At 42.4% G+C, this 14,555-nt stretch overlaps 1 long non-coding RNA gene across 2 annotated transcripts in view; it reads right to left on the bottom strand.

Moving 5' to 3' along the window:
* Positions 1–326: 326 nt before the first annotated feature.
* LOC137152123 (uncharacterized) overlaps positions 327–14,555 on the bottom strand; it is a 31,556-nt gene continuing 17,327 nt past the window's right edge. For both annotated transcript variants that reach the window (XR_010919433.1, XR_010919434.1), the window contains exons 3-4: positions 1,609–1,837; positions 327–1,343 (exon numbers count right to left, since the gene is read on the bottom strand). This is a non-coding gene — a long non-coding RNA (uncharacterized lncRNA). The remainder of the gene's footprint in view (positions 1,344–1,608; positions 1,838–14,555) is intronic.

The raw sequence follows: 14,555 nt of genomic DNA, 5'->3' as shown, positions 1-14,555 counted from the left end.
CATATTTAAGGGCAGAATCTGTAGAGTTTCCAAAGTGACCGACGTTCTGTCTAGTCCAGTATTTCCAACAAAGGCCATTATTTCTTTTGGCTCCTTAAATAAAGCCACATTTTCCATCTCTGCTCCCACCCCCACCCTGCCTCTGCCTTCAACTGAGCATCAGTGCCTGCTCTTTTCCTCCACTTCTGTATCAGATCAGCCCACATATCGCTTTCATGATATAGTTACACCACTTGAAGTGTTCAGCTCACATCTGCAACCCTCTTATCTGAGTGATGATCTGTTCATTTTGGGATAATATTCGAAGTGTTAGTCTAGCTGACAGCTTGTCGTCGTCTTAGCATCTGTGGCTAACAGGGCAGGATTCGGTTCTTACCCTCTTGTCTTGCTAATAATTCTATGTCCGATATAAATTATTGGCAGATTCAAGCCATTACGTCACAAACCATAGCAACAGTTCTACAAAAATCCTTTCTGAAAAATTTAAAAAAAAAAAAAAAATTGCCCAAAGGGGATGTTTTTTCTCACTCAGGCAATTGCTGGCTGGTTTTTTGCCCTGACTGATGAGAGTTTACATCTTTTATTGAAAAAATAAAAAGATTCTATCCACTATTAAGCTGTCCTATATTTGTACCAATGTCCCTACTGCCTAGACTTCTGCTAAGCAATGAAACATTATGAAGTGATTTAGATTGATGGCATAATCTGACTGGCTGAGACATGCTTTACTACATAACACCATGACAATCAGTTCATTAGTCACATTATCCTCCATTATATTAATCAGGCCATGAAAGAGTGAAGACAAGTAACGGGATGGTTAGTTCAATTATTGTTTAAACGTTTAATTAAAACTGATTATATCAGCCTTGAACATTTCTAGCCTCCCACTCAAACTTAGTCACCACAGTAAGATATACACAAGTATATTTTTGCATACAGCCTAGTACATTTTCATGGCAGTTTCAGAGGCCTGGATTCTGTTTGCAGCACTGAAGACTAGCTAGATGTCTGAGGTGTAAAGCAGCCTTCAAGACAATGGATGTGGCTCCGTCTGAGACATCATGGTGTGCAGTGCTGTCCATTTGAGCAGAAGCCGGTCTCGTCACAAAAACTGATATTTCAGCAACAGCTGTTCGCGTGATGTGACAGTTGAAGGAACGGGGGCTGAAGTCTTTAAAGCTTTTCTTTAATTTAAAAAGAAAATTGTTTTCTTGAAATCCTGGCTTTGCAGAAAATACTGGATTCACCCCAAGCTGCTGCTGCTACTCCAGCTTCGAAGGTCAGCACATGGAACAGCTTGAAATAGTTGATTGCCTGAACTGCAAAAGGCTTAAAAGATCCTGCAGGGTCATAAAACCCAGATGCCTGATCATACTGATTTTTAAAATAAACATAGAATAAAATAATTACATTTAAAATAAATCCTGTATTTAAAAAAATAGGGAGCAAATTAAAGCCTAAATTCTGCCCTGATCTACGTCATGCAGCCCTATTCATTTCGTTATGGTTGTATGCCTGGGAAATTAGGACAGATTGTGGCATAAACACATCTCTTGCTTTAGGTTTGTATGTTTCTAGCATGGGCTATTTTTTCATTATACCTACCTACTATGCATGAAGGAAAAATACTTCCATGGTCAAGTATGATGAGGTACTCAAAATACATAAATAACTGTTGTTTCCCTGCGATCTGCTTACACATCTCACTTCACTGTAGCATCTGAACACCTTGCTGTATGAGGCAACTGTCATGTAGTTCAGGAGTTCTCTCTGACTGGGATCGGCAGACAGCCGATGTCCTGATGGCCTTCCCTCCACGTTCCCAGCTGCTAAACTACATTTAAAAAAAAAAAAAAAAAAAAAGCTTAAAAGTCATTAAATATTTTCCTAATATTACTTTTCCATGTCAACGGCTGGTGATGGTGATTGATGTTGGACTAAGCATATGAAATAGCTGGGGTGACTATCTGAGCCATTCTATTCAATTTTTAAGAGAACAAATAAATATTCTGCATAAGGAGATCACAAAAAAGCTAGGTGAAAAATCCCCATTCTTTGCAGTCTCAGAGAAGCAAAGGACCAAACTGCCATGAAGACTGAACTATCACCCCTTCCGAGAGGTGATTCCCTCCTGTGCTGTGCAGAAATGCTGTAGTGTCTAGGTGCTAGATAAATGGAAGAATTAATTCTTAAGGACTGACAACCTGGCTCTCTTCAGGAGTATTAGAAATTCATTTAATTTTTTTCACTGATTTTTTTTTAACCCATGTAACATAGAATTGCAACAGAAATGCCCCCAGTTTCCATTAATGAAATGACAGGCTCAGAATATATATGAAATTATGCTATTGTAAAAGACTTCTTATACCACTGGATAAATCTTGTTGGGGCAAGTGGGACTCACCATCTTTGGCAAGCAGCGCACCTAGGAGGAGGAGGAAAACTCCAATTTCAAACCAAAAAGGTGTCAGGTTTGGACAGCCGACCTGTAAACCTCATCCAATAGATGTGATTGTGTGAACCCCAAAAGGCGAGGGTGCTCCCCGCAAGCAGCATACGACAGCCTTGTCTGACTGTAGTAACTGGGCAAGGACTGCTAAAGTTAAAAGAGTTAGTAAACGGGAATGTAGGAACATTGACTTGAAGAAGTTTGGAGCTACGTGAAGTCTCTTGAAGAATAAATATGGCATGTGTACAACAGACCAAATGGAAAGGTTGCAAAGCCAAGATGCTGATGTAGGGCTACAAAATTCGGGAGGTTTAATGGAATTATTATGATTGAAACCATACAGAGGCATAGGATAGTGGTTGTGAGAAGGTCAGACCAACTGACGACTGTAAACCTGTATTGTGAAGATGTAACTATCCATATAATAAGTGGGAGAGGATCAAAAGGTAAAAAGAGTGATTTGAGTTGTTGTGCCTTGCTGGAAACATACCACCCAATCAGAAGGCAATTATTGGAGTAGATCTAAATGCATATGTTAGAACTGTGAATGTGAATATGAAATAGTCCATGAAGGGCATGACTTTGGAACCAGAAACTCAAGAGGAGGAAACAATTCTACAGCCTTGTCAATTGCAAACAAACTCTTTCAGAGGAGGGAAAGCCATCCCATAACTTATACTGGTAGAGGATGCAAGTCCCAAATTGAGTTCCTTTTTTATAATAAGAGAGAGATTAGAGATAATCAATTGAAGATAGTAGCTGGCCAGTGCATTGTGGGACAGCACAGACTTTCCCTAGTGGTCTTCAGAACGCAGATACTTTGGAAGCACCTGAACCCCTGGGCACTGGAAAGGCCTAAATAGTAGAAACTTAAATATGGGAATGAAAAAACCTTCAAACAAGGAGTAATATATAGACTGCCTGACTACACACAGGAATGCATGAAGAACAACTGGTTCAAACTCAAGTCAACTTTTCTGGAAACTGCATATGAATTCCTAGGAGTGATGAAACCACTGCCAAAAAAGAATAAGAGACACTTGGTGGTGAATCCATTGAAGAAAAAAATGTAACCTTCAAAAAAACTGGTAGGCCAGTGGCTTGAGTAGTGATAAGATGGCATATACAGGAGCAAAAAAGGAGGCCAAAAGAAGTGACAGCTAAAAGTATGGGTTGTGATGAGCTATATAATCCACTAGGAGGACATGACGGAGAGAAGACCACCTAGAAACTCAACAAGTCAACAGAGAAAATGAGGAGGGATGTGAAAGAGTTAGCTTACATTAGAAATTAATATGGTGTATTACAAACAAATGGTGAATCAGCAACATTTGGACTGATAATTCTGAAAAAGTGATGACCAAGGAAGCCAAACTGGAAACTAGCCAGATAGAGGAAGAAGTTGCGGTGTGCATCTGTGCTAAATGAAGTACCAGTGGACGCAGTGAAGTCATCAGGAAGGGAAGAAATCCAGTATCTTACAAGTTTCTTCAACAGTATTCCTCAGAAAGGGACAATGCCAGGTGAATGATGTGAAAGATTTGTGGTGCCTTTTTTAAACTTAAAGATATAACACTGTGCTAATTACTACCCAATTAAGCTGACGTCCCATACTATGAAAGTATGGGAGAAGATTACTGAAAAGCATCTATGTAGACTAGTTGAAATTTGAAAGGGTCAGTATGGATTCATGCTGAGAAGAATATAATTGATGCCATATTTGCATTATGGATCCTCAGAAGTTTAGAGAAAAAGAGATGGCAACTGGGTATGATCTTTGTGGACATGAGGAAGGCATAGGATCATGTACCAGAAGAACTAGTTTAGTGGCATTTCCAATGGAGAGGCATGCCAGGAGGATATGTCCACCTTATCCAAGATGTGTCTGATGAAGTGACTAATGCTGTCAAAACTAAATAGGGCTACAGTAGAGAATTTCCAGTAACCATTGGCCTGCATCAGGGGAAAGTGTTGTTTTTTGTTTGCAGTTGTCATGGATGTGATAGGTGAGAATATACAAAGGGAACCACCTTGGAACATGCTGTTCGCTGATGACTTAGTGATAAATATGGAAGATTAAGACCCTGCAAGCCAACTTTGAACAGTGGCAACACAATTTTGAGTGGGCTGGACTTGGGCTTGTTCATGTTCATTCTATAAAAACCGAGAGTAGGACTCACGATATAGGATATCATAGGCAGAGAGCTTAGAAGAGTGGAAAAATGTAAATACCTAGGATCAATGGCTGCTGATGATGCTGTCCTCCTGAGTGAGGTCGAGCATCATACAAAAGTCATATTCTTCAACTGGTGAGAGCTGACTCCAGTTCTCTGACCAAAAAAAAAATGCCAATAAAGTTAAAAGGAAGAGTGTATAAGGCCTTGTCTACACTAGAAAAATGTCGACCTAACATAGGTTGACTTTCAGCCACCGTACTAATTACTGGGGTGGCTGATGTCCACACTACCCTCCCGGGGGCAATGTAGTGCATCCTCACCAGAAGCACTTCCACTGACTTAAGGGGGGCACAGTGTGGGGAGCTGAGTGCCCAGTCTCTCAGCTCCCTGCTGGGAGCCCCACAAGGCTCCTGTTGGGCTGCCCGTTCCCCACTGGGAGCCAGCCCTGGGCTTTCCCCCTCCCCATTCCCAGGCGGACGCCACCCAGGGCTTCCCACCCTGGGAAGTGGAGTCTAGCTGCCCCAGTTTCTCTTCTCACTCCCCCTGCCCCTTTCTCCCTGGAACACCCCTGTCAATTAAATTGCTTAGCTGTGAAATTGACACTGCTGCCCCAGCACAGCCAGGAGCAGTGTCTAGCTGCTCAGCTCTCAGTGGGCCTTTTTTGTCAGTTTCACCTCTCCAACAGAGCAGTGACATGGGCTATGGGACTGTCATTCTTGTCAATCTAAGAGGGACACAGTATCTAACTAAGCCAACATGAGCCCTATACCTCTCATCAAGGTGGTTTTATTTTGTTGAAAAAACTGGGCAGTTTTGCTGGGGAGAGATTCCAGTGTGTACACCAGCACTTTTTGTTCAAGAAAAGCTGACTTTAGTCCACAAAACAGCCTAGGATAGACCAGACCTAAAACTATAATTGGACCCTTTTTAATGTTCAGAACAGAGACTTGGCCAGTCACAAGAAAGGAAATCAGTATCCTCTCTACCATGGAAATGAAGATGTTGAGAGGGTCAAATGGTTGGACGCTCCATGATAGGAAATGAAATTAGGTTGCAAGTGGCCTAATGTGGATTGCTTCAAATTATGACAAGGTGTGAAGGAGGCTAAGATAGCTGGTAAGGGCATATCCAGCTGAGACTGGAGAGCTATGTTAGTAGAATGGCTCCTTATTATGGACAGATGACGACCAAATGGGAGACCAAAGACTAGGTATCAATGGACCTGAGAGAGACCTATCTGCATGACAGTCTGGCATACAATCATGAGTTTTGAAAGAAGGCTATGAAAGCCACCAACCCCAAATAGGAAAATGGCAAGAAAGAAGAAACAACCCCAGGAAGAGGTCATTTACCAAAGCAACAGATCAAGTCAGAGATCTTGATCAAATGTGGCTCCCTTTTACCAATGACCAGGGGAGAATACTAGTTGACCAAGGATCAATTCCATAACTCTCCCCTAAATAAGTGAGAAACTATACGGCACTGCATTGAATCTAATGGGTCCTTAGCTAGCTCTGCCGCCTCTGGCTGGGATGCAATTAGTCAGTCACTCCCAGCAGCAAAGCATGACTAATTGTTTTTCCCCCTTCTCTAGAAGGTCATGGGGCAGTCACCCCATCACACCTACCTATGTCAGTACTGCAGTTTTGTCAACAGAAGGCAACATCATCACACACTTGAGCGAGACAGTCCATCTTGTAGAGGGAAGTTATACAAATTGGGGGTGGCCAGTCAGAGAAATGTTGTGCATTAGCTAATGTAAAGGTGGGTTCCAATTTCAAAATTCAGATTTGTATTTCAAATGCCTTAGCATTTGGGAGTGTTTAGAACTGAGGTTTTCACTCAGACCCACCTCTGAACCTGACAGCAGCTTTACCATCACTTACTAAAATGGGCAAGAGCATTTGGCAAGTTGACAAAGAAGGGCTGGATTCACAAAAGGACTTAGGGCATTTTTAGGCACTTAAATGCCAGAAGCGGGTCCCAGTAGGATTCATAAAACCCCCACTTAGCTGCCCTCTGAATCTTGTAGGTGCTTAAAATACCTTGGTGCCTAAATCTTTGCAGTAAAAGTTCTCTAAGCACCTATGTTTCTGCCTCTGTGCATGTGAACTGCATCCCCATGCCAGGCATCCAGTCACCTAAGACTCAGAGCAATGCACAAACTTCGGGAAGTTAGACGTCCCACCACGTAACTCACCTGCAGGCATGACCCAGTAGGCATGATCAGACCTTGCCAATGGGATTGGGCCCCTAATGGCAAATTTACCCAAAACGGGGGGAAGAGGAGAAGATCTCCCTCATAACTTCTAGCATAGTGGTTACATTAGTCACCTGAGATCTGGGAGAGCCTTCGTCTAAGCCCTCCCCTTCTACCTGAAGAGGAGAAGGGATTTGACCAAGAATCTGCACATTCAGCTTCTTCCTCCTGGTATGGTGGACAGCCATCCTGGCCAGCACCAGGAGGAAGTTGATGAGGCAATCTTGCAACTTAGTGGGGCCATGAATAGGGTGTGTATAAAGAAGGAAGTGGTGGGGGAAAATGCAGCCAGCACTTGAGGAGGTTCTGGAGGGGCTGGAACCTGGCGCATTTGATGTAAATATGAACCAAGGTCTCCCTCTCACCAGGGAAGGAGCAGGTGTTGGGAGAGGTCATGAACCACGCCAGGTACATGGCTGTTCCTATTGCTCTGTGAAAGAGCCACCAACCAATATGTCCAGAGAGGGTTTGGGGCTGAAAATCTCAAGCAGAGGGAGGTGGGCTTCCTGTAGCCTGGACCTAGCTGCCTACCTCTGAGACTGGACAAGGTTTAGCACACCCTGCTTGGTTTGGCACATCCCATTAGCTAGTTTAGATGACAAACCACCTCCCATGGTGGCTTTTGTGAATCCCATTCTGAGGCATCTCTCCCTCCCCATTCACTGTTATAGGGAGCCTAGGCAATAAATTCAGGCTTTGTGAATCACCATGATTTTCTGGACACCTAGAAGTTACCACCCTGAATTTCTTTGTGAATCTAACTCAAGGAAGAAAACTTGTCATTCTCTCTATAGGAACAGCAGGGTGTTTGAAAAAAACAAAACAAAACAGGGAAATAATTTGAATCACTTTAATTTGCCAATAGGTTTAAGACTGACATCATTACAAATACGAGAATGAAACAGGAATCTGGTTAAATATGAAGGAATCTTTCTTTGGATTAATATTAAAAACAAAAACAACAAGAGTTCTGTAGCACTTTAAAGACTAACAAATTTAATTTCAGCAGGCATAAGCTTTCGTGAGCTTCAGCTCACTTCCTCAGATGCAGTGGGTAGAAATGATACAGCAAATAGGTAACATATATAGGAGGCAACATATACATATCCAAGGGCATAGATAATAATGGGGTAGGTGGATAAAAGCCGGGTACTTGAGGCCTAATGACTACCATTGAGTAGGAGGTGAGAATGGGTGATCAGAGCAAATTACTTCTTGTAATGAGATAGCCATTCCAAATCCCTGTTTAAACCCAGTTTGAATGTGTCAAGTTTGCAGATAATTTCTAACTAAGCAGTTTCTCTTTGAAGTCTGTTTTTGAAGTTTTTTTGTAGAAGTACAGCAACTTTCTGGTCAGCGACAGAGTGCCCTGGGAGATTGAAGTGTTCTCCAACTGGTTCATGGATGTTATTTTTTATGTCTGATTTGTGTCCATTTATCTCTCGTTGCTTTTGCTGTATACAGACTAATATGGCTACCCCTCTGGAACTCTTCTACATTAAAAAAAATGTTTCTTTAAAATAAAAATCAAATTGGGAAAAGATGGCCAGAGGACAGTTGTTAAAAATTCATCATATTAAATTCAACTGGAAATAAAATGAATTCATCAGAGGAATAAAGACTCGATGTCAGAACAATACCAAATATCTTGTGCCAAGAAAAGCTGAACTTCTTGCCTGTGCAATACAGCTTAATAATTCAAAGAGAAGAAAGTACATTTCATCAAAATCTTTCTAACAAGCAGATCCTATTCTTTTTCCAAAGGGAGATAAAAGAGATCAGGAAAAGACTAGAGAAGTTTCATCAAAAGCTTTGCTAAGTCAAAACCAACCTGTTTGATACCTTATGAAAACCTCTCATTCCTATAAGCTTCACTGAGACACAGTGTGTTCCAAAGACATAGACCATAATCAGCTGCCTCCTGTCCCTTGAGGAAGACAGCATCCATTAACGAGTATGTTTGGGGGAGGGCAGAAGAGGGGAGGAGAACAAAAAAAAAACCCCCACAAAAAACATACCTGAAAGCCCTACAGTGAAACTATATAAGCTATGGGCCAATTTTGAGAACTCTGGGCCAGTTTGATGAATGTATATGGATGCAGCAACGAACCTGCACCCTATCTTCCCATAGGAATGCACAGCTACCCATCCTGTCGTGCAAAGACTAGCACATGCCAAGGCAGATGTTTATGAGCACAAAATGCACAAACATTTGGAATACAGCCCTTTACATGCAGTTGCTGTACGTACCTCACTTATTGCTCAGTAAAGTATGCTGCCGGATAGGACCTGCAAAGCGGGAGCCTAGTAAGCCTGGAGCACCACAAGCATAAGAACGAACATGGCATTATCAAACTTTGGATAAGGTACAGAAGAACTGCAAAGATCTGAACACCTCAGGAAGGGAGGTTGTTCATAACTTGGAAATATTCGTAACTCTGAACAAAATGCGGACCCAGGAGCACAGCCAGGGGCAAAGCGTGGGCAGCACCAGTGCACGCATGGTGCAGGCTGTGGCCCTTGAAAACTGAGATGCTCTTCCAGAGCACAAGGTGGTTTGGCCGCAGTTTGGGCACCAGCTCCAGCAGGTCATGCTCCAGGCCACAACTTCTTTGCAATTACAGCAGCTTCTTTTCTAGGCTCAGACTGAGCTTGGAAGCTTGCCCCCGCCTCCAGGCCGAAGTGGGAGGTGGGGCAGACCCCAGTGCTGCTCCTGCTCTGTCTGCTCAGGCTGGCAGCAGTGCCTGTAAACCTCAGTGTCTTCTGGGGACAGGCAGCCCAGATGTGCCTACCTTTAAGATGCAATCCAGGCCCAGTACAGTATTTGCTCTTTTTGGGGGCGTGGGGAGGCGGTTCTGCTTGACTATTTACTTCTGGTTCCACATGGTGTGCGGTTGACTAGTCAGTCCGTAACTCCAGCATTGGTATCTTTGAGGTTCTACTGTAATTCTCAGGGCTAGTCTAAACTAGAAGCGCTACATTGGCACAGAAGCATCACTGCAGCATGTCTGGTGAAGACATTGTATGCCAACAGGAGACAGCTCTCCCATTGGCATAATTACTCCACTTCCATGAGAGGTGGAAAGCTGTATCGATGGGAGAACATTTCCTGCTGAGGTAGCACCATTGTGGACAGCGCTTAGGTCCCTGTAACTTACGTCATGCAGAGGGATGGCTTTTTCACACCCCTGATCGATGTAAGTTACATCGACTTAAGAGTAGTCTAGACCTGCCCTCTGTGCTGTCATCAATAATAGTCAGTCATCCTCTAAAAGAGAACAGCAGAGAGGGCACTGGAGTGAAAAGAGACCGTTCTCTTGAAAAGTGACTTTCACACTGAGGCAAACTTGAAAAGACATTTATGCAATTTACACTTTCCTTTGTAATGTTGTGTCTCTACCCTGTTCTCATTGCAGATCTGGGTATTTAAGTGTGTTGTTCTTCCTGATAACGTAGGTTCTCATTCTGGTTAATTCTCTAGTTAAGCGAGACCATATATAGCGATGGGAAGTCTCAAAGGATTTGGCAAATCAGTTTGGATAAACATCTTGGGAAATTCAAAACTTTTTTTCGAAACAAAGCCCCTGAAGCTCTCCGCCAGCCTATCAGAAGAATGTTTGGAGCCTCTGAGAAACCTGCAGCCATTCCCACCTCTCCACAATTGAGACTCAGGCTCTCGCATCATTTTTTTGATCCTCTAACACACTCCTGGTGCTCTGTGGCCCTCTCTCTCTCATCAACTTCCCCCCTTTCCCCCACAAGCCTTTTACTATTTCACAAACCATCTTCCCATTCCTTGGACAGGGTCCTAGTGATTATTCCAACTAATTCCAAGTACATTTCTGCCAGATTTATCAAGCCACCTCGCATCCTGCACACTTCATTTCCTGTTCATGATTCCCAACTTCATAACCAAAGAAATTATCCAACTTCTTGGACTTTATAGTGTGGGAACGATTAGAGAGTTTAAGTAATTAATCACCAAGGATAATTTAGTCTAGTGATTGCCCTGTCAGCTAAATTATTGATGCGATCACTAATCTGGTCACTCAAATAGCTATTCTATTTCTCTCACAAGGAAGATGTTTTTATAAATTAGCCATTGGTCTTAACTCTAATTTACCATTATAAGAACAACTGCAGGTTTGCTTGCCCTAACACTGCTATATTTGTACAAACCAGCCACGTATCCAGCCTGTAACTCTTACCATTCTAATACTGATCTCTGACACAGGGCAAAATAAATCAGACCTACATAAATAAAGCCTCTTTATGATAAGAAATCAACAGGCACACAAGGTTATTGGGATCAATGGCAAAATTGAGGTGAGAGGGAACCTGGTCAGCCCCTTTATCAAAGGGAAGAAGAGAAGTGAGTGACTCATCTGCTTACAATGAAGTTTTAGTTTGTAACAATATTGAGAGTGATCAGATGTGGTCAAGTTCCTTACAAGAAAGTGTTACAGCTGGTGATGCATGGACAATGCAATGTTTTTAATTCAACAAGCTGTAATAGCCCAAGTGCCTGCAATGAGATTATTTTGCAATATTCCAATGCTAAGCATTTAGTAATAATGTCTATTGACACATCCTCGCCCTTGCAAGAAAACCAACAGGAGCAAACTAGGAGACAGTAGAACCCCTTACATTGTGCATCTGAGGGATGGGATTTATCAGTCTGAGGAAAAGGCCACCCTAAACTTGGTGTATCCTACAGGATCCACGAGAAGCCGGGACCATGCATGCAGAGGGCCTAGGGTTCTGCATGATCTCTGGCTCTGAAAGCTGCCCTGCATCCTGGCTCCATTAGACCTGTGCTACCAACTATTCCCACACTCTCAGATGACCCCAGAATGTGGGGTGCCTCCACCGAAAGGATAAATTAGTCCCAATCTCTACTGCCTTTCCCAGGAATTTTTGTTTAGGGATGAAGGGCAGTAATTACACCTCTCAAGTCCTACCCCTTCCATTCTTTCTCCCTGGCTCATCCACTCTCTTTGAATGGAAGAGCAATTCTTCAGGCAAACCTGCCCATTATGGTAATTTACATCCTTTTCTCTTTTATAGTCAGATTAACAAGAGCATGTACGTTGCATATGCTAGCATTTGGGTAACCGACTCCATCTCTTCCTCACTGTATTTTCAGGACCCTTTTATGAGAGACAGGATAAAGAGTATTGATGAACTGCAGAGAGGAGTTCTTTCCATGGGGAAGAGTAAGTTGCTCTGTTCTTTAAGCCAACATTTCTGTTGAATGACCCAAATTTATTTCTTTTAAAATATGCATGAGGCTTTAATCTTTTCTGAGACAAGGGTTAGGTTCAGAGCAATCCAAGTATCTGTATACAAACAGACATTCAGTGTGTGTCATGTGAAGATATTCATAAAGTAACCTACACACGAAACAAGGCTTCCACTATAAAGCACAATCAAAACAAAAAGATTAGTTACTTTGCTAGCTAATCAAGTTCATATGCTATTTCACAACCTTGCTTTCTTTAAAAAGATGCTAGAAACAATAATACATTTCAGAAGTTTAGTTAAAAACATGTATGAGCTACTACACAACAAGCACAAATCTTCATCATGACTGTTACTGGCAATCTCCAAACCCATTGTTCTTTGAGTTCAGGTCTGGGAGACAGGAATTTCAGATTTTTCAATCAATTTCTGACACTAATAACATCTGAGGCCTTGCACTTAGGGTCATAGCACCACTGAATTCAGTGGAGTTACTCCACATTTACACCAGCATAACAATCAATCAATCTGGCTCAACTGGTCTTGCTAAATTAATAAGGAAATTTTTAAAACTCACAGTAGTGCCATATTTTATAAAATAACTTATTCAATGCAAAGCATACCACCTCTGGAGAACATCAAAATCTTCAAGCACTTTAGCTTCTGAATGATAAAATTGGTACCTCAAATACAAGAAATTAATTGCCACTTACACAGTTTCTTGTTCAATGTATTCTGTTTGAATTACACATCTTTCAGAGCAACATGTATTATTCATCTAATGGACTTCTACATGGAGCACAATTGTAGAATAACCTTTCTAAGACCTTTCCCGTTTGCAAGAATCTTAGGAAAAAGAATTGCAACTAATATCTTTTGCTACACATTTTCTGGACACAGGAGCATTAGACAAATTTTTAGAAAGTCATCAGGGTGAACCCTCACATATAAATACAGTCAGGAACAGCATATAAGGTCTTGATTCCCCCCTTCTCCCCCCCATAATGCAACAGAAATCAGCAGTAGTTAAGTCAGTAAAAGGTCAGACTAGCACTTCAAAGATCCCAATAAAAAAATACTGCAAAGCCCTGACATATTTTATGCAATATACACATGGTATAATGGCAAGGATAAGCTAAAATAATTTCTCATTTAAAACAGTAAAACAACGATTTATGAGAGAATCTACAGACTCCAGGCAACATATAAAAAGATGCTTTGGTTTCTACATGAAAGGCATTACCCGTTTGGATATTGGAGTGTTATGTATTATTTATGCAGTTTCATGTAACTTTTTTTCCTTTTGTTGTTTCTAGATCTGCTCCTAAAATACTTTTATGGAAATTCTCACATGCAAACACTAGGTGCATACTCCTGAAAGAATAGTAGCACCATTTCAGAAGCCAGCTCAGAAAAGTTGCTAACCAAAGAGCCTATTGTCATATTGTTTATATTATTGTAGCACCTAGAAACCCCAACCAAGATTGTGGTCCCCTTGTGCTAGCTGCTGTACAAACACATAATGAGAGACAGCCCCTGCCGAGAACAGCTTACAACCTAAATAGATAAGATAGAGAGAAAGGGAGAGAAGGGAAGTATTACTATCCTCAGTTTTAAATATGGAACCGAAGCACAAAAAGATTAAATTTGTCCAAGGTCATACAGAAAGTCTACATAGATCTGGGCTCTTGAAGAACCCAAAGTTCTTGCCATCCAGCTCAATGTATTAACCACAAGATCATTTGTGGCTCCCTGATGGAACCCGGTGCACTTTTCACCAAAGAAGTGCTTGGTAGTGGGTCTGGCTGGCACTCCAACACCAGCCAAAGTGTGGCCTCTATTAGAAGGAACTTCAGTCTGCTGTCCCTGTTCTCTTTAGTCCTGGGCCTGAAATTCTTGCAGATTCTGCACTTCACTGGCACGTGTCCCTCTCTCAGGCACTTCAGGCAGTTCTCGTGAGGATTGTTCACTGGTATCTTCTTGGGACAGGTCACACGATGCTTGAAGCCCTGGAACCGAGGCAGGCCCCGGAGCCCCCAGCGGGTTAGCAGCACAGAGTGGAGAAGTTACCAGTGGTTCCCAACCTGTGGCCCAGGGGTCAAAAGTGGCCCACGGGAGCTTTCAAAGTGGCCCATCACTCCACTCCCACTGGCTGCAGAAGAGAGCCACTGCCTAGGGACCCAGGTGGAGTGCATGGGGACACAGGACGCTTGCGGTTTCCCTGCTGCAGCCAGGGGAACAGGAGAGCCTCCTTGCTGAACTTCTATCTGGCTGCGGGGGGGCACGGCGGACTGCTGGCAGAGACTGGTGGCCGTTCAGGGTAGTAAAAATTATATCTGTGTCCCTCAAGCCAAAAAGGTTGGGTACCACTGAGTTAAACTAATCTAATCTATGGTACTTAACTATTTACACTACAATACTAACT

This window comes from Emydura macquarii, unplaced genomic scaffold (genome assembly GCF_026122565.2).
Source record: "Emydura macquarii macquarii isolate MOO-44397 ecotype Brisbane River unplaced genomic scaffold, CSIRO-AGI_Emac_v2 contig_1146, whole genome shotgun sequence".
In the NCBI taxonomy this organism is placed as follows: Eukaryota; Metazoa; Chordata; order Testudines; family Chelidae; genus Emydura; species Emydura macquarii.
The sequence above is the reverse complement of the archived record's forward strand: the minus strand, read 5'-3'. Positions and strand labels throughout refer to the sequence as shown.